The sequence below is a fragment of the Phascolarctos cinereus genome, unplaced genomic scaffold (assembly GCF_003287225.1).
Source record: "Phascolarctos cinereus isolate Bilbo 61053 unplaced genomic scaffold, phaCin_HiC Scaffold_3;HRSCAF=262, whole genome shotgun sequence".
Classification (NCBI taxonomy): domain Eukaryota; kingdom Metazoa; phylum Chordata; class Mammalia; order Diprotodontia; family Phascolarctidae; genus Phascolarctos; species Phascolarctos cinereus.
Window position 1 is genome coordinate 172,541,733 of NW_027555736.1, and position 27,912 is coordinate 172,569,644.

Consider the following 27,912-nt stretch of genomic DNA (forward strand, 5'->3'; position numbering starts at 1 on the left):
CAGGCATGATGTAAAGTAGACCTGTACCAGAGTCCTTTCTGTGTGAGGGGAGAGTTGATGAATAGAAGAGATGTTCTAAAGGTGAAAAGGACAATTTTTGATAGCAGATTAGATATGTGGGACGAGTGTAAGAGAGAAGGCAAGGATGGAACTTATGATTCAAGCATGGATGACAGGGAGGATTGTTGTGCTCTAAAAAGTAATTGACAAGTTGGAAAGAAAACAGAACTTTGGGAAAAGATAATGAATTATGGGTTTTTTTGAGATGCCTAGAGAATAGCCAATTCAAGATGACCAAAAGGCAATTGGAGAAGAAGAACTAGAGATTAAGAGAGGTACTAGGGCTAAATGTACAGATCTAGGAATTATCTGCATGAGAGTAATAACTGAACTCCTAGTAGCTGATGATGTCACCAAGTGAGAGAATACAGATTTTTTTTTGAAAAGAAACAAGCACCAAAGATAAACCCCTGGGCAGCACTGACATGGGGCATGATTTGGGTGACAATTCAGTGAATGGGTCTGAGAAGGATCACTTACACATGTCAGAGCAGAAACAGGAGAGAATAGTGTCATGAAAATCTACAGAAAAGAGAATATCCAGGAGAAAAATATGACAGTGTCGAAGGCTGAAGAGTGGTCAAGAAAGGTGAGTCCAGGGTTAACTTTTTACCGTAATGAAGCATGTTAGTTGGACTTTGGTGAAAAGATACATACATGTGAATTTCAATCATTTCTATTATTTGTAGATTGCTAATATTCTGAGTAGTCAGATCTAAGTTAAGGAATAAAAGCTCAATTCAATATAAGGAATAAGTCAATTCAAGAGAATAGGAATTATGAAGTCTGGGCCAATTCAATGTGCTCTTCACTTCAAACTGGAAATTGCCTCTTGGATGATGAAAAAAGAAACCTAGATCAAAAAGAGCTGTTCATTCCCCAATATGTCCCAAAGATCAGGAGATAATTCCATTTCCAATGCATGATTTTCCTAGAACAGAAAAGTTACTCTTTTAACTTCAAAAGCTTTATTTTCTGGGTCCTGCTTTCTCTGATAGGTTAATGCAAACATAAATACTGTACAATTTTTGTCAAAAGGTACTCAACTGAGCAGAGGAAATTATGCAGATTTGTTATTGTAGCGCTGTTGAACTAGAAAAAGGATAGCCATTCTCCCATAGCTGTTTGAGGAGGTTTGCAAGTGTATCCTTGGGTATGCCTATTTTAGAAGGTCATAGGAACAAGAGGTGGATCTTAGAGGCCATCTAGTCCAACACCTTCATCTAATAAATGAGTAGTTGATGGACTTGCTCGAAGTTTACATAGGTAAAGTTTACACAGGCTTCAAAGGGAGGCTTGAACCAAGATCCTCTACCCTCTGAGTAAGTGATCTGTTCTTTTTTGTTTTGTTTATCATTTTGCCATAGTAGCTGCTAAACAAGGCTTCATAGGAGTCTGGTGAAAGCTGGTAGACAGTGAGTGACCCTTGTTAATCTGACAATCCATGCTCCAAAATAAAGGGAATAAATACTCTGGGTGTTTAAACAGCTCCTGAATCAATAAGGGTGGGAGTAGTTGAGACAGAAAGATACCAGGTTGGGATGAAGTTTCAGTTCTCTAGAAAAATGGGATTAATTCAGGTAATGCAGCTCAGAAAAATTATGGGATCATAGGTCTGTTGTTTATCCTTCATTCTTGAAGAGGACTAATTATATCAATGTCTTGACTTGCCTGTGAATTGGATTTGTGAGGCAGAGCTTTGCAAAGTCATCAGTTTCACTTTGTCCTCCAGAGGCTTTGGAGTCCAGTGGCAAGAGTCAAGATGACTGGCAATGGAGTAGGATGCATAAAATTTGACTAAAATCTACCTGATTTGCAGAGCTGGAAGGCAACTTGGATTCTTTCTAGTCCAATTCCCTCATTTTGCAAATAAAGAAATCAAGGCTCAGGTAGGCTAAATGACTTGCCCGAGATGACGCAGGTAGCAATCATCAGAGGGACAAATTTGAACCCAGGTCCTCCATCACTAGGGACAGTACTCTTTCTACTGGACCATACAGTCTCTTATTTGTGTAACAATTCAGAATTCACATTTCCTCCCAATAAGCTATAATGATGATTCTGCAAGTGCTCTTAATTGGGGTCTAGCCAATAAAAGTCCAGTTCTGAAAATAGTAACAGGCAGTCCTTTGGGGACCCAAACTGCAAGTGACAGTCAGAGTTGGGTAAGTGAACTCTGATAGGGTCAAGACTCATGTGGAGTCCTTTGGAACCTATTTATATCCCTTCTGTGTTTGCTGGAGATTGTAATAGAGGACCGGCTAAGGAGGGTCAGTCATTGTCCCAAGACTGGCATCTCAGTGGCTAAGTCCATCTTTCTTATCATTATCATCATTTTTTAATTGAGGAAACAAAGAAGATAAAATTATTTGCCTAAGGTCACATAGCTAGTAAGTGACAAGGTCAGGCTTAGGATCCATGTCTTTCCAGAGTGCTTTCCATCAGGCTATCCTGAGTTTTCTCATGTATCCAGGGTCAATGAAACTCTAAAAAGAAGAGATTAACTACAAGGAGAGAAAGGCTCTGGTCTGTCACTTCATTGTTGGTTTTGAGCTCTGGCCCAGTAGAAGAATTCTCAGACTTTCCCTGATAACATCAAATGTATACAGAGAGAAATGTGGAGATTTTAAATGTTTGGGATTCACCCCTTTACTTGTCTCTACTACGAGATTTATCCCAACAAGTGTTTGTGAGGAAAATTGACAGTTTTCTGTATCTGGCCTAGATAGGAATACAATATCTACCACTTTCCATCAGTAAAATTTTGCCAAGTCACTTAACTAGCCTGTGCTTCAGTTTTCTCACCTATTAAATGAGAGCATTAAACTAATTAGCCTCCAAAATCCCTTCTAGTTCTAAATCCTATAATTCTATAATTCTTTATTCTTCCTTGTGAACAGCACTTCCCAGTCTGAAGGACTCTGACAAGAAAGAGAAAAAAGTCCCTTTGAGGAACATTTCAAAGACTGTCTCAGGAAGTTTGTGCAGCTCCCCTTGTGAGCCCTCTCACTGTGTCACCCAGAGCACAGAAGTACACAGCTGCATCTTCCTCTTGGACATGGAGCTTCTTCAGATGGTAGGAGGCTTCATCCTTGTTGAGGTTGGCCTGAAAACCTTTGTTGCTTTCCTGTGAAGTATGTCTCAGGAGGACTTGAAGCTCTTGGTTGGGATACTGGACATACCAGTAGAGATAAGCACCCACAGGAGAGGAATAAGTGCATTTCAACTCCACTGAAAACCCTTCAGAGACAGAGACTTGGTCTTCAGGCTGAGTCACTGACTGTGCTTCTGCTCTTCCTATTAAAAATAAAAATTAAAAAAAGAAATCACTAGAAGCAGAAAGAAATATAGCTCAAAGGAGATTCTAAATAGAACAATGGAACTGAGTAGAATGAAATGTTACTCACTAGGTATGAATAGCATCACAAAGGCGAGAATGGGCACAGATATCATGGCTCAGTAGGATGAAGCTGGGGTTCCTCTCTTGTTGGGGGGCAGGTGGGTTCGTGGGACCATAGAGATTGGTTACTTCAAGGAGGAGAAAGTCCTTCCTGTGAATTTCCAGGAGCAGGCTATCCTTCAATGAGTCTGCTTACTTTCTAGCTGCTGATTCCATTGGGCTGACAATGCTTCAAGAGTTCTTTCAGTCTGAGTGTCTTGAGGAGCTGTGGGCGGGCACCAGGGCTGGAAGTGAGGAGAGGGCATGTTACTGTGCTTCACTTTCAGAAGAGCCTGGCTCAACTTGTGCAGCATCGCCCTCTGGAGGCCGATCACAGAAGCATGGAGCACATGTGAGTGCCCAAAGCCTCCCTAAACCCCTTGGCCAACTTGTGCTGTTTGCAAATGAAAAGGTCATTGCTCTGCTACCTACCATGGGCTCCTCTGTAATGCAGATCTCCTCTGCAAGCCAGAATCTCACTGAACTGTGCTTAGAACATTCTTGGGGTATCGTAAGGAAATACTATAGTTTCCAGCTCTTTTGTTCTCCATTTCCTAGCTGCATCTCCTATGTCTCATATAGCTTCAGAGAACTGAGGCTATTCAATAGGCATCTGAACTTTTTTTTGATAGTTGGTAGAGTGCAACAAAGAGAAGTCTCTGCTGTTTGCTTTCTCCATCCAATTTCCAAAGCCATTTCTCACTACTTATTACTGATCCAAGGTATGAAAGAGGGCTCTCCTGAGACATGTCGACCTGAAAGCTGGTTAAGGAGACAACAAGCTAGGTGATAAGTAAATTCATATTATTTAGTTCCCTTAAGTTAGCAGTGCACATACATGGAATCAGAGCTTTAACTCTGATTGACTCAAGCAATTTTAGGAGGACATTTAAAACCTGACTCAGGATGTCTGTGTTGCTCAAATATATCTATATCTATATCTATATCTATATCTATGTCTATATCTATATCTATATCTATATCTATATCTATATCTATATAGATATAGATATAGACATAGATATAGACATAGATATAGATATAGATATAGATATAGATATAGATATAGATATAGATATAGATATAGATATAGATATAGATATAGATATAGATATAGATATAGATATAGATATAGATATAGATATAGATATAGATATAGATATAGATATAGATATAGATATAGATATAGATGTAGATATAGATGTAGATGTAGATATATATACACACACATACATAGCCTCCATATGTTTTTTAACATATAGAATGGGAAAGGAAGTTTCCCAGTTGAATAGGTTGTAAATACAATAAAATAGGAGAATGTCAAATGTCAATTGAAATTATAGATCCAGGATATCTGTGTTTCCCCTATACAAAGATAAGAAAAGTCCCACTATTCAAGAGAGTGCTGGTCCTAGATATCCTGTCCTTAGTGATCACAAACAGGAAGAATGCTGGTCAGTTCCATCCAATCCTGTAGTTGCTGACACAGGAAGAGGCATTTTTAGTTCACTCAGAAAAGATTAATTCAGGTATTTTGTCCTTACTGGGGCTCAATTGATCTTAAATGATTATCAGACACAAGGTATCTGACACTTTGCTTCTCTGAACCATTCATGGATGACTGAATAAATGAAGATTTCCTCATCTCTCAACATATTGCTTAAAGTCATTAAAGATGTGCTCTGTGTAGTACAGTGGAAAATATGTTGCATTTGGAGTCATTTAGTCAGTAAACATTTATTATGTACCTACTATGTGCCAGACATTCTGCTAATTGCTCTGGCAGTCCCTGCTTTCAAGGAGCTCACATCTTAATGGGAGAGACAACATGAAAACAACTATGTATGAAGAAGGTATACAGGGTAAATTGGAAATAATCCACAGAGGGAAGGCATTGGAACTAAGAGAGATGTGGGAAAGCTTCTTGTAGAGGGTGGGATTTTATCTGGAATTTGAAGGAAGCCAGAAAAGCCAGGACATAGAGATAAAGCAGGAGACCATTCCAGGCATGAGTGACTGCCTATAAAAATACCTGGAATTAACATATGGAATGTCTTGTATGAGGAACATTAAGGTGACCAGTATCACTGAATCAATGAATATATGGGGTGGGAGGTGGGAGGTGAAAGATGCAAGAAGTCTGGAGGGGGGGGCTAGATTATGGAGGACTGTGAATGCTGAATAGATGATTTTATATTTGATGCTAGAGGTGATAGAGAGTGACTGGAATTTATTGAGTCAGGTGAGGACATTGTTAGACCTGTGGTTTAAGAAAATAGTTTTAATAGCCACATGGAAGATGGACTGGAGCGGGGAGAGACTTTTAGCAGGCAGACCAACCAACAGTCTATTATAATATTTGAGATGTGAAGTAATGAGGACCTGCATCAGAGTGGAATCACTGCCAGAGGAGGGAAGGGACACATTCTAGAAATGCTATGAAGGTAAAATCAAAAGGCCTTGGCAACAGATTAGGTAGGGGAGGGAGATATGAAAGAGAATGAGAATGACATGTAGGTTGTGAGCCTGGGAGACTAGGAAGATGGTGCCCTCAGCAGTTACAAGGAAGTTTCAAAGTGCGGAGGATTTGAGGGGAAAGATAATGAGTTCAGTTTTGGACATGTTGAATTTAAGAGGTCTATAGAACATCGAGTTTAAGATGCCCAATAGGCAGTTGGAGATGTGAGACTGGAAGTCAGCAGAGTGGTTAGGGCATGATAGGTAGACTTGAGAATCATCAGCATAGAGATGATAATAAAAATCCATGGGAACTGATAAGATCACCAGATAAAATAGTATAGAAGGAGGAGAATGCCCAGCACAGAGCCCTGTGGGACTCCCACTGTTAGCCGATGTGACTTAGGTGGAGATCAAGCAAGAAGATAGGCAAAAAACAAAGGTCTGAGGCAGAAGGTGGCCATGGAAATGGAAATAACAACCCAAAGTAATCAAATTGAATGTTGTGAAATTAAAGAAGAATCTTGGCTCCAGTGAAGAGACTTCCCCCTTCTCCTTTACAGCAGATGGAGCCCATCTTTCTCTCATGATGGATATAATAATGTATTTTTTCAATATGTTGGTCAGTTTTGCTGAATTTATTTTTCAGGACTATTTGTTATAAGAAATGGGCTCATGAGACAGCAGAAGTGAAGGAATACAGAGGAAAATCTACATGACATAAAAACAAAGGGTTAATAAAAATCTATTAAAATAATTGATATCAGAGAAGGCTTTCTAGAAGTGAAGATATTTGAATTGGACTTTAAAGAATAGGTAGGAATTCAACAAAAGAAAAGAGGGATGTCCAGTTGTTCTTCCCTTCTTGTCCCTGTTTCCTGCTACCTTGGGCTTTTCCAGTTTAGTCATGCGATCTTCCCTTTTATACCTTCCCTGGAGTTAACAAATAAAAGGGCATGTTAACAGGGGCTCATTTAATTTCTTCAAGCCTTTTAGTCCAAACAGTATTCACTAACAGTGCCCAATAACAATTAATGCAGGCCCATTCACAGACAATTTCCACCTTCAGCTGTAGCAGTATGTCAGGTTGTCCCAATTCCCATTATAGGAGAATAATATACTACCTGTTGGGTTATAACCATGAAAGAAAGTGTGAGTGAATCCAAATGAAAGATGCATATCTCATCCTTACCTGTTAAAGTACTTGGAATGGTTCATGCAGTGATTAGAACCATGGAGTACTTTATCCATTTTACACATGTGTGCACAGGGTGAGTAGATGACTTAGCTAAAGTCACCACAGTAACAAAATGATTTAGGTCTGCCATCCACCTATCTCCAGGCCATGGTTTTTTCCTTCTGCCAACATAAGAAACTACTATAATCAGAATCGATTGAGCTGGACTAGAGGCTACTAATGATTCACACTTATTGATCTTTAAAATTTCCAAAGCTCTTTTCTTACAATGATTCCATAAAAGAAATATTGCAAAAAAAAAATCTTCTTAATAAAGTTAAGAAGACTAAAGCTGAGAAAAGCTATGAGAATTGTTCAAAGACTTATAACTGGGAAATATGGTAGTTGGGATTTAAATCCAGTTCTAATTGCAAGTCCTGTGCTCTTTCCACATTACCAAGGGGGAAAGAGCCAAGGGAATACCTAGGGGCCCTTCTGAGGCAAAATAAAGGTCCACCTAGATCCTACTCTCACCACTTGCCTCTGACTGACCTTGTGGGATGGTTTGAAGGAGAGGGAGGTGGTTTGCTATATTCTCAGATTTGAGGAATCTACTCCAAAAACATTCCAGTTTCCATAAGAATCCATTATGGATCATCCACCAAAATGTCTGAAATCATTTGAAGACTTAACTTCTCATAACATAGGAATCTTGTATATTTATTTCACTTGGCAGAGAGAAACAAAATGGAAAAACTCTCAGCTCTGTGGTCTGTGCTTGAAATTAGGAAGTGAGGCTGGGGCCCTACCTGCAGGGTTTCTATACAAGCTATAAGTGCTGAGAGAGCATTGGGCACCAACCACACAGAAGTAGGTGCTGGAGTCTCCAAGCTCGGCATTAGCGATGTTTAGGAAGAAGTATCGGGCTTTATGTTTGAGTAGGACTGTCATTCTTCCATATTCTTTTCTGTCCATATTTGGATCAATGTCCATCAGCAAATCTGGTCTTTTCCCAGAATCCTGCTTATACCAAAGGAAGTACAAGAAGGCACTGTTTGTGTAACTGCAATTCATGCTGACATGCTCTCTCTCCTGGAGAGTCAAAGATTGAAGATTCTATTGCAGATATTCTTGGCTTCTCACCCCTGCTTGGAAAGAGAATGGCAGACTCAAGAAATGCCATAAACACATCCCTCATTAAAATTTAATAGGCCCCACAGATTAGATGGAGCCTTTGTTCTTCCTCCCCAGTCTTGGGAAGTATGTCCCACAGAACTCCCTTTTCATTTAAGGCTTCCTCTTCTTACCCCCTACTTAGCTCTCTCTCCCTACTCACAGCCCAGATGAAGCCATAGGAGTGTTAATGAGATGCTTAAGAGGTTCTCCATTCTTCCTCCCCTTCAAAGTAACAACAGACCAAGGATTCACAATTAAAGGAGCTAGTTCAAAGTTCTGAGTATCAGTGTTTCTTCTTTTTGCTTGAAACAGCACAGTGGGCTCTCAGACAAGCTATTGAACCAATAAGAGACAAGCGTGACCTGTAGCATGAGCACATCCATCCAGGTCTATCCAGAAATAACCATTCAGTTTGAATTTACAGGTACAATAGATACCCTGCCATCTTCTGGCCAGATACACAATTGCTTTTTCAAAAAATTGCTCCATGCCCTCCACTCATAATGTGCCTGGAGGAGAAACTTCCTTAACTTTTGGTCTCTTCCAAATGGGGGTTGTGGGGTAGAGGGGAAGTGTTTTGGAGGGGAAGTAATGGGGCTTCACTGTGGGTGGAGAAAAGCAGAGAATAATGGTGAAAAACATGGAGTTTCTTTTTGCTCTGCAGGGAATTGACTGAGAAACTTTATATAAATTATAGTCTTCTCTTGTTTTCAAGGCATATTCATTTATTGCTTCAGCCCTCCTCTCAAAAAATAAGTAAAGACTAGAAATGAAGTGTATTGTAACAGATAGAAAGCAAGCCTCAGAATCAGTAAGACCTAGGTTAAAGCTCTGCCTCTGACTAATACTGACCCTATGAACTCGATCAAGTCATTTAGCTCCCATGAGTCTCAATCTCCTCATCTACAACATGAGATATAGGGATTACTTGGTCTCTGAGATCTGGACTTATGATACTTAGTTCACATTCCAGTTCTATCCCTTCTTAGCTATGTGGCCAGTATGTCATCTAGGCACATCTCAAATTCTGAGACCATCGGTTTCTCATTTGTTAAATAGAGATAGTAATATCTGCATTACATGCAAATGATATATAAATTTCTTTAAAATCTGTGATTTCTTCTTTTTGCATATGCCTTAACAATTCAGATCACAATCTATTCATACCTTGCCAGCATGTATAGGGAATTACTATGACAAATAAAGTCATGATCTGGTGGCCATATTTCTGTTGACGAGCTTCTTCAGACTTAACTAGACTCATCCTCACATCTTGACATAGACAGTCTATTGCCCAGCCCATTGTTGAAACCATGTTGGTGGTACCTGTCAGAGCTTGTATTCCGCACCATCAGCCAATTAGTCACAAACATTTTTTAAGTGCATATACATGTGCTTGACAGAGTGCTAAGTGGTAGGGATATTAACCTAAGATACTAATCAAGGCCAACTTGTTGGCCATGGAGGTTATGATTATGTCCATATGAGTTTGTCTAAATGTAATTCACAAGAAGCATAAAAAAAAAAACTGTGGAATGTTGCCTATCTCTCTTCCAAGCTCTTGCCAAACCCACACTGAATAAAGATATGAAGGTTCAAGAAATCATCCTCTCCATCAATGAGTTGGGTCTTACACACATGCTTGGACTTGATTCATAGCTACAAAAAGAAAGGCAAAACCATAGGCCAAACCACAAGAAGCCCATATTCTTATTGGGAAACAACACAGAAACAAATAAAAATACACATGGGATGTTTATGATGTTAATGAAAGGTAAGCTCAGAAGGAAAGTGATAGCAGGTAGAGAGAAGTGAGAGAGGTGTGTATTAGGAGGAAGTGGGTAGCAATGCCCTACTGCAGAAGACAGTTTGGACTGAGTCATCAAGGAAGCTAGGTAATTCAGGCAGTAGAGATGAGGAGGGAAAGCATTCCCAGCACGGGGGACAGTCATTGTAAAAATATGGAGTCAGATGATGGACTATGGTGTGCCAAAACTACAAAGAAGGCCAGTGTCACTGTATGATACGGTGCATGGATGGATGTAAATAGTAAGACGACTGGAAAGATAGGAAAGGATAAGGTTTTGAATTCCTTTAAAAGTCAAATAGTAAAAAAAAAAAAACAAATAAATAAAAGGACAGCTAGATGGCACAGCAGATAGAGCACTGGCCTTGGATTCAGGAAGACCTGAGTTCAAATTTGGCCTAAGACACTTGACATTTAATAGCTGTGTGACCCTGGGCAAGTCACTTCACCCTATTGCCTTGCAAAAAAATAATAAATAAATAAATAAAAGTCAAATAGTGAATGTTATATTTGATCCTGGAGGTAACTGGGAGCCATTAGAGTTTATTAAGTAGGAAAGTGACATGTCAGAACCGTGCTTTAAGAAAAAAATTGTAGCAGGGAGTGGAGAATGGATAAGAGTGAGGAGACAGTTGAGACAGGAAGAATAACTAGAAAGCTATTGAAATAGTTCAAGCAAACAGTGCCTAAAGCAGCATTATTACTGTGAAAGTGATGTACAAGAAATGTTTTAAAGTTTAAAAGGACAATATCTGACAACAGATTGGATATGCTGGATGAATGCAAGAGAAGAGTCATCAGTGTTTAAGTATAGATGACTGGGAGTACTGGGGTGCCCTCAACAGTAGATCAAGAGTTCTCTTTTGAACTAGTTAAATTTGCATACAGAACACTCAATTCAAGTCGACCAAAAGACAAGGACTGGAGATCAGGGGAAAGGTTGGGGCTGGATATAGAGATCTGGAAATCATCTACATAGGAATGATAATTGAACATGTTGTAGGTGATGACATCACCAAGTGAGAGAATATAGAAAGAAAAGATATGAGGGTCCAGAAAAGACCCTTGGGGAGCACTGACAGTGAGCATAACTTTATGGCAGTTCAATGAAGGAGACTGAGAATGATCAGTTGAACAGGTAAGAGAAGAAGCAAAAGAGAGCAATGTCATGAAAACTTACAGAGAAGAGAGTATCCAGAAGAAAAATGTGAAAGTGGCAAAGGCTGCAGAGTGATCAAGAAAGGTGAGCCAGGGTTAACTTTATACCAGAGTAAGGTATCTTAATTGGGCTTTAATAGAAGGGTGCCTACATATGAACTGCAATCATTGTCTTTAATTATGGAAATTGCTAACATTTATGCAGTCTCTTGATTGTCATGCTTTCCTTCTGTAAACTATTTTCAGTTTCTCTCTATGTAGCTTATTAGTATATATCTTGCCCATTAGATTATGAGCTCTTGAATGCAAAGATGGTCTTTTGCCTCTTTTTCTACCACCAGAACTTAGCACAGCCTGACACAAAGTAGGCACTGAATAAATGTTTATTGCCTGACTGACTAGTCACAAGATCTAAAGTTAAAGAATAGTAGTTCATTATGAAAGTCAATTCAAGAGAAAAGGAAAGTTGTACACATGTCCTATCAGAAAATCTGGGTCAATTCACTATGCTTGCCACTTGCAACTGGGAATAGATAGCATTGCCTCTTTGATAATGTAAAGAAAATGGATCAAACAGAGCCAGTCACTCCCCAGTATGACCCAAAAGCCAGGAGGTAATGATTCCATTTCCAATGCATGCTTTTGCTAGAAGTTGCTAATTTGACTTCAAGGGCTTTCTCTTCAAGGTCTTACTGTGTTGGTACAAGCACAAATACAAGTTCTGTCCAAAGTAGCCAACTCTGCAAAGGAAATGATGCCATTTTTTTTACAGTGACCTTGTTTAACTAGAAAAGAAGTTGGCTATTCTCCCAGAAGTGTAGAAGATTGGCAGGTGGATCCTTTAAAATATCATAGGACCTAGAACTAAACAGGACTTTAGGAAGTTATCTAATTCAACAGCTCATCTCACAAATGAATTGAATGAGTCCAAGGTCAGCTAAGTGATTTTCTCAAGGTCACAAAGGTAGTAAGCACAAGAGGCAGGATTGAACAAGGATCCTCTGCCTTCAGAGTGAAAGTTGTTTTTGTTTTAGTTTTTGTTTTTTTCACTGTGCTATGGTGCCTCCTACTTAAGGCTTTTCTTAATTCTGGTGAAAGATACTAGACAACGGGAGGTCCTAGTCAATATGACAATTCATGCTCCAAAAATCAATGAATATCTCGGTGCCTAACCAGCTCCCGAATCAATAGTTGATCATTAAGAAATTGAAGGAACGATAGGGTTGGGGTAATGTTTCAGTCACTCTGTATAAAAATGGGATTCGTGTAGGTGCAGCTCAAAAGAAAGAGCCCTAAGGCTCATTAGGATCATAGATTCAAAGCTGGAAGGGAGCCTTCCTTTACACGTAGTCCAATTCCCTTATTTTGCAAAGGAGGAAATTGAGGACCAAGGCTTGGCCAAGAAGGCACGTGCAGTAATCATCAGAATAAAAGATTTGAAACCAGGTTCTCTGTCACTAAAGTGCTCTATCTTTCTTTTTTTATTTGTTTTAATCAAAAGCCCAAAGTTGCCTTTTCACTCTCCTAACCCACACCTCTCCCCAACTGAGAACACCAGAAAAACAAAACCCATTACAAAGATATGTAGTCAATCAAAACAACTTTCCACATTGACCATGTCCAATGTGTGTGCATGTATCATATGTGTGTATATATATGTACATACACACATATGTATATAAAAATATAATTTGTTTCAGTCTGCATTCTGAGTCCTCCACCTTTCTATCAAGAAGTGATTAGCATGTTTCTTCATTACTCCTCTGGAATTGTGGTTGGTCATTACTCTCATAAGAGTTCAGCATAATAGTATTCTATCACATTTATATATCATAACTTGCTCATCCACTCTCCAATTTTGACTAACCCTTCAGATTCTCATTCTTTTTACCTCAGAAATATAAATTTTTTGTGTGTGTTCTTAGAGTTTATTTTACTTAGGACTATCTTTCTTAAACCAGCTTTCCTAAAATTCTCCTACCCTTCTTATCTCTCTATTGAGTGAAATGTTTTTCTGTACCCATTTTTGGGTATGTGTATTCTTCTTTCTTTTCACCAGTTCAGATAAGAGTAAGGTTCAAGGGTCAGCCACTCCTTCCTACCACCTCCTCCTTATTTGCATGGATGTCCACTAGTGCACCCTGATTATGTGAGATAATTTTCCCTAACTTTCTTTTCCCTTCTCTCTCTCTCCTTCCAATGTATTCCTCTTCCTTTCTCTTGCTATTTTTTCTCTTAAGATCATGAAGACTTAACAGAACCACTCCTAAGCCTTGTCTAATTAGACCCCCTTTATCATTCCTCATGATAATGAGGTTCCAAAGGAATACCTGTATCATCCTCCCTTATTTGAGTGTGGGCAGTTTATCCTTGTTTAATTCTTTATTATTGTTGATTCATATTTACCTTTTCATGTTTCTCTTCATTCTTATATTTGAGTTTTAAAGTTTGTCTGCAGCTCTGGTCTTTTTATCAGGAATTCTTGGAAGACCTCCATTTTATTAAAAGTCCATTTTTTCCCTACTGTATCATTATACTAAGTTTTGCTGCTAAGTTATTCTTAGCTGTTATCACATATCCTTTGCCTCCTGGAATACTGTATTCTAAATTCTCCCCTCCCTTGTTGTGGTGGCTATTAAATCGTGTGTGATTCTGATGATAGAGCTTGAGTTCTTCAACTGTTTCTTTCTGGCAACTTGCAATATTTTTTCTTTGCCTGGAAACTCTATATTTTGTCTATACTGTTCCTAGAAGTTCCCATTCAAAGGTTTCTTTCAAGGGGTGACCAGTGGATTCTTCTATTTTTTTTTTGAAAATCAGTTATTAAATTTTTTAAATCAATTTGACTTTTAATATTTCTTGTTGCCTCATGGAGTCATTAAATTCTATTTGGTCCATTCTAATTTTCAAGGTTTTTGTCACTTAGGCAAGTTTTATACTTCTTGTGTCAAACTGTTAATTCTCTTTCTAATTCTTTCTTCCATAGCTCTCATTTTTAAATTTTTTTTTCCTCAAGCGCTCTCATTTCATTTATACAATTATTTTAACTCTTACTTATTTCTACCAAGAATCCTAGCTGAATTTTTGTCCAGGCAATATTTTTCTCTGAGACTTTGCTTGTAAGTGTTTGAGAGTTATTACCTTCTTCTGAGTTCATTTCTTGAGCTTCCCTGACACCATAATAGCTCTTTAAGGTGGGCTTCTTTTCTTAGTTCATTCTTCAAGCCTATTTCCTGACTTCAAACTTGATATTAGACCTGGTCAGTTTGGCATTTCTAAAGGGCATTTCTGGGCTGGTCCTGCTGCTTCTTTTTTGAGTTATTGAATGTGGTATCATTCCAAGATCTCAGAAATAGACTGAGAACATTAAAACTTTCAGTGCTTTTAGAGTAGTCTGGTGCAGGGCAAAGTCTGTTTGCTGCCTGCCTGGTCTCAGCTCTCAAAGGTCCTGACCTCAGTTTGGGAGTGGGCAAGAGCAGACTGTTGCTGGATTCTGACTTTAAAAGCTGCCTAAGAAACTCTGTTGGTTAGGAGTGGTAGAACTGCAGGCTTCCCTTCGGTCTGGAATTCCTGTACTAGTTATCCTCTCCTGGCTGCACTAGATGTTAGGAACAAGATCTTCTGCTCTGGGATCTGACCTACCCTGCTGCTGCTGCTGCTGCTGCTGCTGCTTGCTTTCAAACTTCTTCCTTTGTTAGTGAACTGCCCATGGTCTCCCTACCTGGAACATTCCCATGAGCAGGTCTTCTTCTCAGTTTACCCTAGGTCTGCAGCCTCAAAATGGATAGCTCATGACAAAGATAACAGTTCACATGTTTCTCCATTGCACTGCCCTGTTATGACTTCATTGGAGCCCTAATTTAAGTCTGGGATCTCCTTTTACCCTGGCACACAACTTCTCCCTGGGCACTGGAGTTCTCCACAGTGTGTTCCTGACCCAACCCCAGTATTCAGTATCTACAGACTTCTCTGTATAGCTCCCTATATCCAGTTGGGCAGGACAAACAATGTACCATGATTTTTTTTTTTAAATTTCAGTCAGTCAATAATCATTTAGTAAGGGCAACTAGGTAGTGGATAGAGTGCCAGGCCTGAAATCAGAAAGATTCATCTTCCTGAGTTCAAATCTGGCCTCAATCACTCCCTAGCTCTGTGACTCTGGGCAAGTCACTTAACTCTGTTTATCTCAGTTTCCTCATCTGTAAAATGAGCTAAAGAAGAAAATGGCAAACCAATCCAATATCTTTGCCAAGAAAACCCCAGTGGGGTCATCAAGAGTCAAACATGACTGAACAACAAAAAATTTCAGTCAGCTAGGTGGCACAGTGGATAGAGTATGAGGCTTGGAGTCAGGAAGACACATCTTCATGATTTCAAATCCAGCCTGAGACACTTCCTAGCTGTGTGACCTAGGCAAGTCACTTCACCCTGTTTGCCTTGTTTCCTTATCCGTAAAAATGAGCTGGAGAAGGAAATGGCAAACCACTCCAGCATCTTTACCCAGAAAACACCAAATGAGGTCAAGAAAAATCAAACACAACTGAAACGACTGAACAACCACAAGAAAAAGGAAATTTCTGGTCTGTCATTTTACTGCTAGTTATTAGCTCTGGTCCAAGAAAAGAATGCTTAGGAAGCATTAGAAAGCAAAGGAATTTGCTTTCCCAACAACTATTAAGTGTTTACAGAAACAAATATAGGTATTTTAAATGGTTGAGTCATGTCTACAAGAAGGTTTAGCCAAACAAGTTTTTATAAAGAAAATTGACATTTTTCTGTATCTGGACAAACTGAGTATTATATCTATTACTTCCCATCTACAAACCTTGGCCAAGTCATTTGAATATTCTAGGCCTCAGTTTCCTCATCTATTAAATATAAATATATGTTACATATAGTATATAATATATGCATAATATGTATATACATATACATAATAAATAAATTAAATATTAAATCTATTGATCTAGGCCAGGGGTAAGCAAACTATGGCCCACTGACCAGATCAAGTCCACCACTTATTTTTGTACAGTCTACTAAAAAATGCTTTTTACATTTAATCAAAATAAGAATAATATTTCATGGTGCATTGAAAATATATGCAATTCAAATTATGAGGTCTATAAATAAAGTTTTATTGGGACACTCATTCATTTATATCTTGTTTATGGCTGCTTTAGTGCTGCAATGAGTTGAGTAGTTGTGTCTAAGACATATGCGATGCTCTCATTATTTCTCACTTTTACTCCAAGCACTACAAATCAGTGACTTATTTATAATTCAACACCATTTTTAGTGCCACATGTCTCGTTATACCATAATTTTTTATTACATGTGTATATTCATCATGTCAAAACATGAAAAGAGGGGATTAAAAAGTTGGGTTTGTTTTTTTTTTTTTTTAGTTCTTGGCCAAGATTGAATTTTTTGTGAATAAGAACTGTCCTCATGCACTATTATCGAACACTGAATGGCTTTGTAAAGTAGCTTTTGCTACAAAGTTGATCATGTTTCTTAATTAATTCAACCTAAAATTATAAGGCAAAACAGTGTTTATATTTGAAACCTATACAACAGTTAAGTCCATTTAATGACAATTAACACTGTTTGAATCACAAGTCATGCCAATCTGCTTTGTAAATTTCCCATATTGTCACAAGTTAAACAAGAAACAAGATCTCCATTGCCTCACAGATTTGCAACAGATTTATTTTCTGAGCTCAAGCTACAGTTCCAGCAGTGATTTTCAGACCTCAGTGCAAGAGCAAAAGAAATTTCCATGTTTCAAAATCCATTCAACTGGGCAATTTAGGAACTTCCACCTAACCTCCAACTGGGTAAGATAAATCTGCAGTGCAATAGCATGCTAAGAGGCAAATATCTAGAGAAGATCTAAGAGAATTCTATAAATTCCTTCTAAGCAATGAATATACTTCAGCCAAATTATATGCCCATGAACTTATGACAGGTTTTGTCATTACCTATCTATATAAAAGGACGTTTTCAAAGAAAAAATACATTAAATCTCACTATAGAACTCCATTAACAGATGAGTATGTACAATTAATTTTGATGAAAGGGAGCACTACTTTGAACCCTAATTAAGCAAATTGTAATTCCCCAAAAAGAGAATTCTATTTTTCTCATTAGTAGACCAGAGTTGCCAAAAAAAATTGTATTCTATCATTATTATTGTTATTATTATTATTATTATTATTATTATTATTATATTTTGAATTTTATCTATAAAATTTTAGGGAAATGTGATTTCTCTCTTGATATGTAAGTACCTACATAAAATCCTCTGTTTTGCCTCTCGGCTGGCAAAGCCTAAAATATTTACTATCTGATCATTTGCAGACAAAAGTTTGCTGACCCCTGGCCTAGACAATCTCCAAAGTCCCTTCTAGCTCTAAATCTTATGATACTATGAATCTTTATTCTTCCTTGAGAACAGCACTGCCCAGTCTGAAGGATTCTGACAAGAAAAGAAAAAAAAATCCCTTTGAGGAACATTTCAAAGACTGTCTCAGGAGGTTTGTGCTCAGCTCCCCTTGTGAGCCCTCTCACTGTGTCACTCAGAGCACAGAAGTACACAGCTGCATCTTCCTCTTGGACATGGAGCTTCTTCAGATGGTAGGAGGTTTCATCCTTGTTGAGGTTGGCCTGAAAACCTTTGTTGCTTTCCTGTGAAGTATGTCTCAGGAGGACTTGAAGCTCTTGGTTGGGATACTGGACATACCAATAGAGATAAGCAGCCCCAGAAGAGGAATAAGTGCATTTCAACTCTACTGGAAACCCTTCAGAGACAGAGACCTGATTTTCAGGCTGAGTCACTGACTGTGCTTCTGCTCTTCCTATTAAAAATAAAAATAAAAAAGGAAATCACTACAAGGAGAAGGAAATACAGCTCAAAACAGATTCAAAATGGAACAAAGAAAATGAGTAGAATACAATTTTACTCACCAGGTATGAAGAGCATCACAAGGGCGAGAATGGGCACAGAGGTCATGGCTCAGCAGGATGAAGCTGGGGTTCCTCTCTTGTTGGGGGGTAGGTGGGTTCGTGGCACCAAAGAGATTGGTTACTTCAAGGAGAAGAAAGTCCTTCCTGTGAATTTCCAGGAGCAGGCTATCCTTCAATGAGTCTGCTTACTTTCTGGCTGCTCATTCCATTGGCTGACACTGCTTCAAGCGTTCTGAGTGTCTTGAGGAGCTGTGGGCACCAGGGCTGGAAGTGAGAGGAGGGCACTGTGCTTCATTTTCAGAAGAGCCTGGCTCAACTTGTGCAGCATCCCCTTCTGGAGGCCAATCACAGAAGCAAGGAGCATGTGTGAGTGTCCCAAAGCCTCCCTAACTCTCCTTGCCAACTTTTGCTATTTGCAAATGGCTCTGCTACCTATCATAGATTTCTTTGTAATAAGGTCTCAGGTAAGCTAGAATCCTCATCAAAAGGTACTGAGAACATTCTGGGGTATTATAAGGAATACAGCTGTTTTCTTATCTGATTTCCTATGTCTTTTATGATCCATCAAAGGTCAATTTCTATAAACTTGAAAGAGTCGAAACCATTGAATGGGAATCTGAGCCTTTTTTGATGGCTGGCAGGGTCCAATAAATACAAGCCTCTAATATTTGTTTATTCTGCTCCAAATTCCAAAGAAGCCATTTCTTACCACTCTCTAGTGATCTAAGGTATAAAATAGGGTTCTCCTAAAGCACAAGATATTTGGTGCTTTGCTTCTCTGGGACATTTAAGGATGACACTGACTAAGAGGTCATCTGATATTTCTGCACATTACAAGAAGTCGTTAAGGACATGCTTTGTGTGTGGTAAAGTGAAAAATGTGTTGGATGTGGAGTCAGATAAATTGGGTTCAAATCTAAGCTCTCATACTTCCAATGTGACTTTGGTTCAGTCTAACCATTCTTGGCCTCATTTTTTTCTCATCTGTAAAATGAAGGGATTGGAATTAGATGATCTCTGCATTTCCTTCCAGGTCTAAATATATGATTGTAAGCCCTATTACCATCCTATGCCAGGATCTTTTTATTTTGGCCCTTTCTAGAGGAATATGGTTAAGAACTATCTTCCTCACTGCATAACTCTTATTCCATCTTATTTTCCAAGATGTCCCCATAATTCCTTTCAATTTAAGAAATATTTCTTAAGGTTCTACAGTTCAGAGAACTATCGTAACTGAGGAAAATAAAAAGTTTAGATAGTAAATCTACAAGAAGGATAAGAGACATATATAATTCAGATACACAATAATCCGTGATACATGCATTTGTTGTTGTTCAGTCATGTTCAACTCTTCATGATCTCATTTGGAGTTTTCTTGACAAAGATACTGGAGTGGTTTGACATTTCCTTCTCTAGCTCATTTTACAGATGAGGAAACTGAGGCAAATGGGTTAAGTGAATGTCTCAGGGTTATACAGTTAGTAAATGTCTGCAGCTGGATTTGAACTCAGGAAAATTAATGTTCCTGACTCCAAGCCCAGCACTCTATCCATTGAGCCACATAGATGCCCCAATAAGAGCACTAGAGATGGGCAAAAACAAAGTGTTATGTGAGATGCAAGGGGGAAGGTCACAAAGTAAATGGAAAGAATAACAACCACAAAACATTAAAACTGAATGTTATAAAGTTGTAAAGAATATTATTGACCCTGTGGAAGCATTTTTTTGTATTTATTAATTTAATTGTTTTTTCATTTTCAACATTTACTTCCACAAGATTTTGAGTTCCAAATTTTCTCCCCATCTCGTCCCTCACACCACCGAAAGATGGCATGCATTCTCAATACTCCTCCTAATCTGCCCTCCCTTCTATCTCCCCATCCCCTTCTCTTATCCCCTTCCCCTTCTATTTTCCTGTAGGACAGGATAGATTTCTATACCCCATTGCCTGTATATCTTATTTCCCGGTTGCATGTAAAAACAATTTTTAACATTTGTTTTTAAAGATTTGGGTTCCAAATTTTCTCCCTTCCTCCTTCCCCACCCACCCTCATTGAGAAGGTGAAACTCAAAACAGGTTGTACATGTGTAACCATGCAAAACACTTCCATAATAATCATGTTGTGGGAAACTAATTATATTTCCCTTCATCCTATCCCACCCCCCATTTGTTCTAGTCTTTCTTTTGACCCTGTCCCTCCTCAGAAGTATTTGCTTCTGATTACCACCTCCCCTAATCTCTCCTCCCCTTTATCATCTCCCCTCTCTCTTATTCCCTTTCCCCCTATTTTCCTCTAGGGTAATACAGATTACCATACTCAATTGAGTGTGGTATTCCTTCCTTAAGCCAAATCCGATGAGAATAAGATTCACTCATTCCCTCTCACCTTCCCCCATTTCTCCTCCAGTGTAAAAGCCTTTTCTTGTATGTTTTAGGTTAGATAATTTACCCCATTCTACCTCTCCCATTCAACTTCTCCCAGTATAATCTTCTCTCACCCCTTAATTTTACTATCCAGATATCACCCCTCTATCTTCAACTCACCCTGTGCCATCTACCTATCTATCTATCCATATAATTTTTTTGTCTCCAACTACCCTAATACTGACAAAGGTCTCATGAGTTAAAAATATCAACTTTCCATATAGGAATGAAAACAGTTCAACCTTAATAAATCCCTTATGATTTCTCTTTTCTGTTTACTTCTTCATGCTTCTCTTGAGCTTTTGTATTTGAAAGTCAAAATTTCTATTCAGTTCTGGTCTTTTCATCAAGAATGCTTGAAAGTCCTCTACCTCACTGAATTTCCATTTTTTCCCCTGAAGGATTATACTTGGTTTGACTGGGTAGGTGATTCTTGGCTGTAATCCTATTTCCTTTCCCTCCAGAATATTCTATTCCAAGCCCTGCAGACCCTAAATGTAGAAGCTGCTAAATCTTGTGTTATCCTGATTGTGTTTCCACAATACTTGAATTGTTTCTTTCTGGCTGCTTGCAATATTTTCTCCTTGACCTGGGAACTCTGGAATTTGGCTACAATATTCCTAGGAGTTTTCCTTTGGTGATATCTTTCAGGAGGTAAACAATGGATTATTTCCATTTCTATTTTACCCTCTGATTCTAGAATATCAGGGCAGTTTTCCTTGATAATTTCTTGAAACATGATGTGTAGGCTTTTTTTTTATCATGGCTATCAGTCCAATAATTTTTAAATTCTCTCTCCTGGATCTATTTTCCAGGTCAGTTGTTTTTCCAATGCGATATTTTACATTCTCTTCTATTTTTTCATTCTTTCAGATTTGTCTTACAGTGTCTTGATTTCTCATAAAGTCACTAGCTTCCAATTGCTCCACTGTAATTTTTAAGGAAGTATTTTTTTCAGTAAGCTTTTGGACTTCCTTTTCCATTTGGCCAATTTTGCTTTTGAAGGCATTCTTCTCCTCATTGGCTTTTTGGACCTCTTTTGCCATTTGGGTTAGGCTATTTTTTTAAGGTGTTATTTTCTTCAGTATTTTTTTGGGGTCTCCTTTAGCAAGCTGTTGACTTGTCTTTCATGATTTTCTTGCATCTCTCATTTCTCTTCCCAGTTTTTCTCTACTTCTCTTACTTGCTTCTCAAAATCCTTTTGAGCTCTTCCAAGGCCTTGGACTGATTCATGTTTTTTCTTGGAGTCTTTGGATGTAGGAACCTTGACTTTGTTGTCTTCTTCTGGTTGTATGTTTTAATCTTCTTTGACCAAAATAAGATTCTATGGTTTGACTTTTTTTGTGCTGTTTGTTCATGATACCAGCCAATTACTTGAGTTTTAAACATTTTGTTAAGGTCTGCTTCCAATGTGGAGAATGTACTGTCCCAAGCTTCAGAGGTTTTGTGCAGAGGTATTCAGAGATACTTCTAGGGACCTGTAAATTTTCAGTTCTTCCAAGGTGCTATGATCAAGGGTGAGGTGTTTACTCCTTTCCTGGCCTGTACTCTTGTCTATGAGTGACCACAACCATTCTTTCGTGCCTTGGAATTGTGAGGAGGGTTTGCTCTTTACCAACACTAGGAGCTCCACCACACCAAGGCTCCTCCTTGCCCCAGGACTGCCACCCAAAACTGTGACCCAAATTCAAGTATGGGCAAAGCAAGAGAATTCTGTCTCAGCAACAGCAAAGAGATCCCTGCATTTCCCCTCTGATCAGCCACTCATTTTCCCTCAATCTGTGGGCCAAGAGCTCTAGAAGCAGTGGCCACCCCAGGGCCACACTGTGACTGGGACTGGGAACAAGCTTCTCTCTCACTTTGGTCACAGACCTTTCCTACTGAGCTTCTAAGTTGTCTTTGGCAGGCAGAGCCAAGATGGCAGAGTAAAAGCAGTGACTTGATCAAGCTCTCCCCCAAACTCCTCCAAATACCTGTGAAAAATGACTCCAAACAAATTCTAAAGCAGAAGAACCCATAAAAAGACAGAGTGAAATAAATTTCCAGCTCAAGGCAACCTGAACGTTTGATCAGAAAGGTATATCATGCCAGGCTGAGAGAGGAATGCAGTCCAGTGTGGGCATGCAGGCCTCAGCTAACTTGGAGCAAGCCTCAGAGGACTGAACCACAGGCAGCTGTGTCAGTTTCCACACTTCTCAACCCATGAATGCCAAAGACAACTTAGAAGATCAGTAGGAAAAGTCTCTGCGATGACAGAGAAGAGTGGTCGCAGCCCCAGTCCCTGAGCGCAGCCCCAGGGTGGCAGCTACTTCTGGAGCTTCCAGCACACAGACTGAGGAGAATTGAGTGATTGATCAGATAGGGATTGCAGGGATCTCTCTGCTGGTACAGGGTTCTCTTGCTTTGCCCATGCTTAGATCAGGGTCACAGTTCTGGATGGTGGAGGTGGGGCAAGAAGGAGCACTAGCACGGTGGAGCTTGTGGTGGTGAAACAGAGAGAATCCTCCTCACAGTTACAAGGCATGAAAGAGTGGTTGTGGTCACTCATAGACCAGAGTACAGGCCAGGAAAGGAGTAAATACCTCACCTGCACCTTGGAAGAACTGGAAATTTACAGGTCCCTAGAAATATATTTGAAAACCTTTACACAAAACCCCAAAAGCTTGGGATAGTGCATTCTCTACACTGGAAGCAGACACCTACCTTAACAAAGAGTTTATAACTCAAGTAATTGGCTGGAATCATGAACAAGCAGTGTAAAAAGAGTCAGAGCATAGAATCTTACTTTGGTGGCAAAGAAGACCAAAACATACAACCAGAAGAAGACAAAAAAGTCAGATCTCCTACATCCAAAGCCTCCAAGAAAAACATGAAGAAAAACAGGCTATGGAAGAGCTCAAAAAGGATTTTGAGAAACAAGTAAAAGAAAGAGAGGAAAAACTGAGAAGAGAAATGAGAGCAATGCAAGAAAATCATGAAAAACAAGCTAACAGCTTGCTAAAAGAGACCCAAAAAAAATACTGAAGACAATAATACCTTAAAAATAGCCTAACCCAAATGGTAAAAAAGGTCCAAAAAGCCAATGAGGAGAATGCCTTCAAAAGCAAAATTGGCCAAATGGAAAAGGAAGTCCAAAAGCTTACTGAAGAAAATACTTTCTTAAAAATTACAATGGAGCAATTGGAAGCTAGTGACTTTACGAGAAATCAAGACACTGTAAAACAAATCCAAAAGAATGAAAAAATAGAAAACAATATGAAATGTCTCATTGGAAAAATAACTGACCTGGAAAATAGATCCAGGAGAGATTAAAAATTATTGGACTATCTGAAAACTATGATCAAAGAAAAGAGCCTAGACATCATCTTTCAAGAAATTATCAAGGAAAACTGCCCTGATATTTTAGAACCAGGGTAAAATAGAAATGGAAATAATCCATTGTTCACTTCCTGAAAGAGATCCCCAAAGGAAAACGCTTAGGAATATTATATCCAAATTCCAGAGTTCACAGGTCAAGGAGAAAATATTGCAAGCAGCCAGAAAGAAACAATCCAAGCATTGTGGAAACAATCAGGATAACACAAGATTTAGCAGCATCCACATTAAGGGACCGCAGGTCTCGGAATTGAATATTCCCACCTACCCAGCAAAACTGAGCATAATCCTTCAGGGGGGAAAATGGACAACATTCAGTGAAATAGAGGACTTTCAATCATTCTTGAAGAAAAGACCAGAACAGAATAGAATATTTGACTTTCAGATACAAGACTCAAGGGAAACATGAAGAGGTAAACAGAAAAGAGAAATCATAAGAGACTTATTAAGGTTGAACTGTTTACATTCTGCATGGAAAGATATTTGTAACTCATGAGTCCTTTGTAAGTATTAGAGTAGTTGCAGGGGAAAAAAATTATATGGATGGTGGGATAGATAGATAGATAGATAGACAGACAGACAGACAGACAGACAGACAGATAGATAGATAGATAGATAGTTACACAGATAGATAGATAGATAGATAGATAGATAGATAGATAGATAGATAGATAGATAGATAGATAGATAAATAGATGGCACAGGGTGAGTTGAAGATGAAGGGGTGATATCTAGAGAAAAAAATTAAAGGGTGAGAGGGGATTCTACTGGGAGAAGGAGAAAGGGAGAGGTAGAATGAGGTAAATTATCCCTCATAAAACAGACAAGAAAAACCTTTTACAGTGGAGGAGAAACGGGGGAAGGGTGAGAGGGAATGAGTGAATCTTATTCTTGTGGAATTTGGCTTAAGGAGAGAATAACATACACACTCAATTGGGTATGGAAATCTATCTTACCCTACAGGAAAATAAGGGGAGGAAGGGCACAGGAGAGCAGGAGGATGATAGAGGGGAGGGCAGATTGAGGGAGGGGCTAATCAGAAGCAAACACTTCTAAGGAGGGTCAAAAGAGAGAATAGAATAAAGGGGGGGCAGGATTAAGGAAAATATACTTAGTTTTTCACATGAGTAGTATGGAAGTGTTTTGCATGCCTAAACATGCATAACCTGTATCAAGTTGCTGGCCTTTTCAGTGAGGGTGGGTGGGGAAGAAAGAAGGGAGAAAATTTGGAACCCAAAGTTTTAAAAACAAAAGTTTAAAAAAAAAATTGTTTTCACATACAACTAGAAAATAATATATATAGGAAATGGGGTATAGAGATCTATCCTGCCCTACAGGAAAATTGAAGGTAAAGGGCATATGAGAAGGAGGAGGAAGATAGAAGGGAGGACAGTTTAGGGGAAGGGGTATTCATAATGCATGCCATCTTGGGGTGGGGGAGGGATAAGATGGGGAGAAAATTTGGAACTCAAAATCTTGTGGAAGTCAATGTTGAAAACTAAAAACCAATAAATTAATTTTTTAAAAAATGAATGACAAAATGCAACAACTTTCTAGACCACTGTTCTAAAGATGATTTAAAATGCAAATATCCATAAGCAAAGTCAACCCATTTACTTAAAATCACACTAAAAGTCAAATTACTAGTATCAGATCTATTTCTGTGAGCAGGTTTTAATGAGGGATAAACCAGGTAGAACAAAGGACCTGGTAACCTACAAGAGGAAATAAAGAGATAGCACAATGAGATTGTAGGTAAGGGCACCAAAATTTAAGTTTGAGAAAGAAGATAAAAATAAGAATTTTTATGCATTACTTTAATGCTTATTAAAATGACTTTCTCAAAAACAGTGTATGAGGAAACTGATCTGTAGAGAGATTAAGGGACACAGTTAGGAACTGTCACAACCTACATTTTAATGAAATTTATAGAGTCAAGCCCAAAATATTGTTATTTGATTCAAAGCTTTGCCTGAAGTCAGTTCTATTGTAAAAAAGAAAGTTGTTTTGTTTGTTTGTTTTTTATTAAAACAGGCAGAATCACTCAGGATTGAGATTTTATTTCATCTTTCTGCAGATATTTATCAAGTACTCCCTGGGTACCAAGCTAGGTGCCAGTGAGGGCCCATTCCTGGAAGCATGTGCAAATATTACTTTCATGAAGGCATAACATAGTCCTTATCATCCAGAAGTTTATAATCTAATTGGCGACAGCCTATGTATGTATTGTTGTTGTTCAGTCATATCTGACTCTTTGTGACCCCATTTGGGGTTTTCTTCACAAACACACTGGAATGGTTTGTCATTTTCTTCTCCAGATCATTTTACAGATGAGGAAACTGAGGCAAACAGGGTTAAGTGACTTGTCCAGGATCACATAGTTAAGTGTCTGTGGCCAGATTTGAACTCAGGTCTTCCTGACTCCAGACCTAGCACTCTATCCAACTACTTAGCTGCCTAATGTACGGCCATGTACATATACAAATCTGTCAATAGGCATGTAATGTCCATCAACCAATGCCAGAGGGCACTGTATCAACCAAGCTGCCTTTTCCTCTCTGACATGCTCTTAGGGCAGCTGATTCATTCATTTCACAAGGATTTACTCTCTTCTGGATTTCCAGTATTGTGTTAGACACTGGGGGATACAAAGACAAAATTGAAACAATCTCTGCTATCAAGGAACCTACATTGTATTGGAGAGGGGGGAGAAAAGGCAAATACACAATATATACTGAGTAATTTCTGGAGGGAAGTCACCACAAGTAGGAAGAGCAGGATATGCTTCCTGAATAAAGTAGCATTTGATTTGAGCTTTGAATAAAGTTAAGGATAATATGAGACCAGAAGTGGAAAAGGAATTCATTTAGGCATAGGGGGAAAGCCTGTATTAAAAAGCAATGTGATGGGAGATGTAATGCTGTATTCAAGGAACAGTAAGAAAGTCAATTTGATTGGAATACAATCAAAGCTGTGTAAAGAAAAGCAATTTGAAAAACCTATGAGAAAATAATTTATTTCCAAGTTGTGAAGGCTTGGCAAATACCTCTTAGTGCCATCCCCTTCACTGGTTCTGACTCTTATCTAGGGACATGTCTGTGTGGATGTGTCCATTAAGCAAGTCCCTCAGCTCAAAATCCCAGCCTGCTAGTTATTCCCTACTATCCCATCCTTTATATTTGCAGTATTGGATGGACTTGACCAAAGTCATTATTTTTGAATAGTGATTAATGAAAGTGGTAAAATAAAACATAAAAGGGTAATATCAAATTAAGTCCTCCATACTCCTTCAGACCTGTACTTCAACCTGCTTAGGAGCAAAAAGGACAAATATCTAGAAATTCAGTTCTTAGTGGTCTCCATCTGGAAGCTGAACAAAGGCAATTCACTCACAAATACCAATGATCACTGAGATTTCAGTGATAAATGCTGATTTCAGTGATGAATACAAGAACCATAGAGCATAATGCCAGCTACCATTGGTCTCAGCTTCTCCAAGCTCCAAACCAAATATGAACACCTCATTTTTATACCACAATCCCTGTAGTATTAGAAAAAAAATTTATTTTCTATACTGACATATAGCATGACCTCCAAGTAGAGGTTCTCTAATGCAAAATTATATAACGGGGACAAGTAGCTTGACCTAATCATTTCGTCTTCATTACCCTGTTAGATAAGAAGTAGACATATTATAAGGACCATTTTGCAGATGAGACATCTGCGTTCAAAGGATTTTAAGATGGAACTAGAGTGAAGAATCCATACCAGGCTTCCAAGTTCCAAGTTTAGTCATCTTTCTACTATAACATGACCAGTAAAATGGTGGAGTAGCTGCTTTCCTCAAAGCTCTCCACCTCAAAACCCTCCAG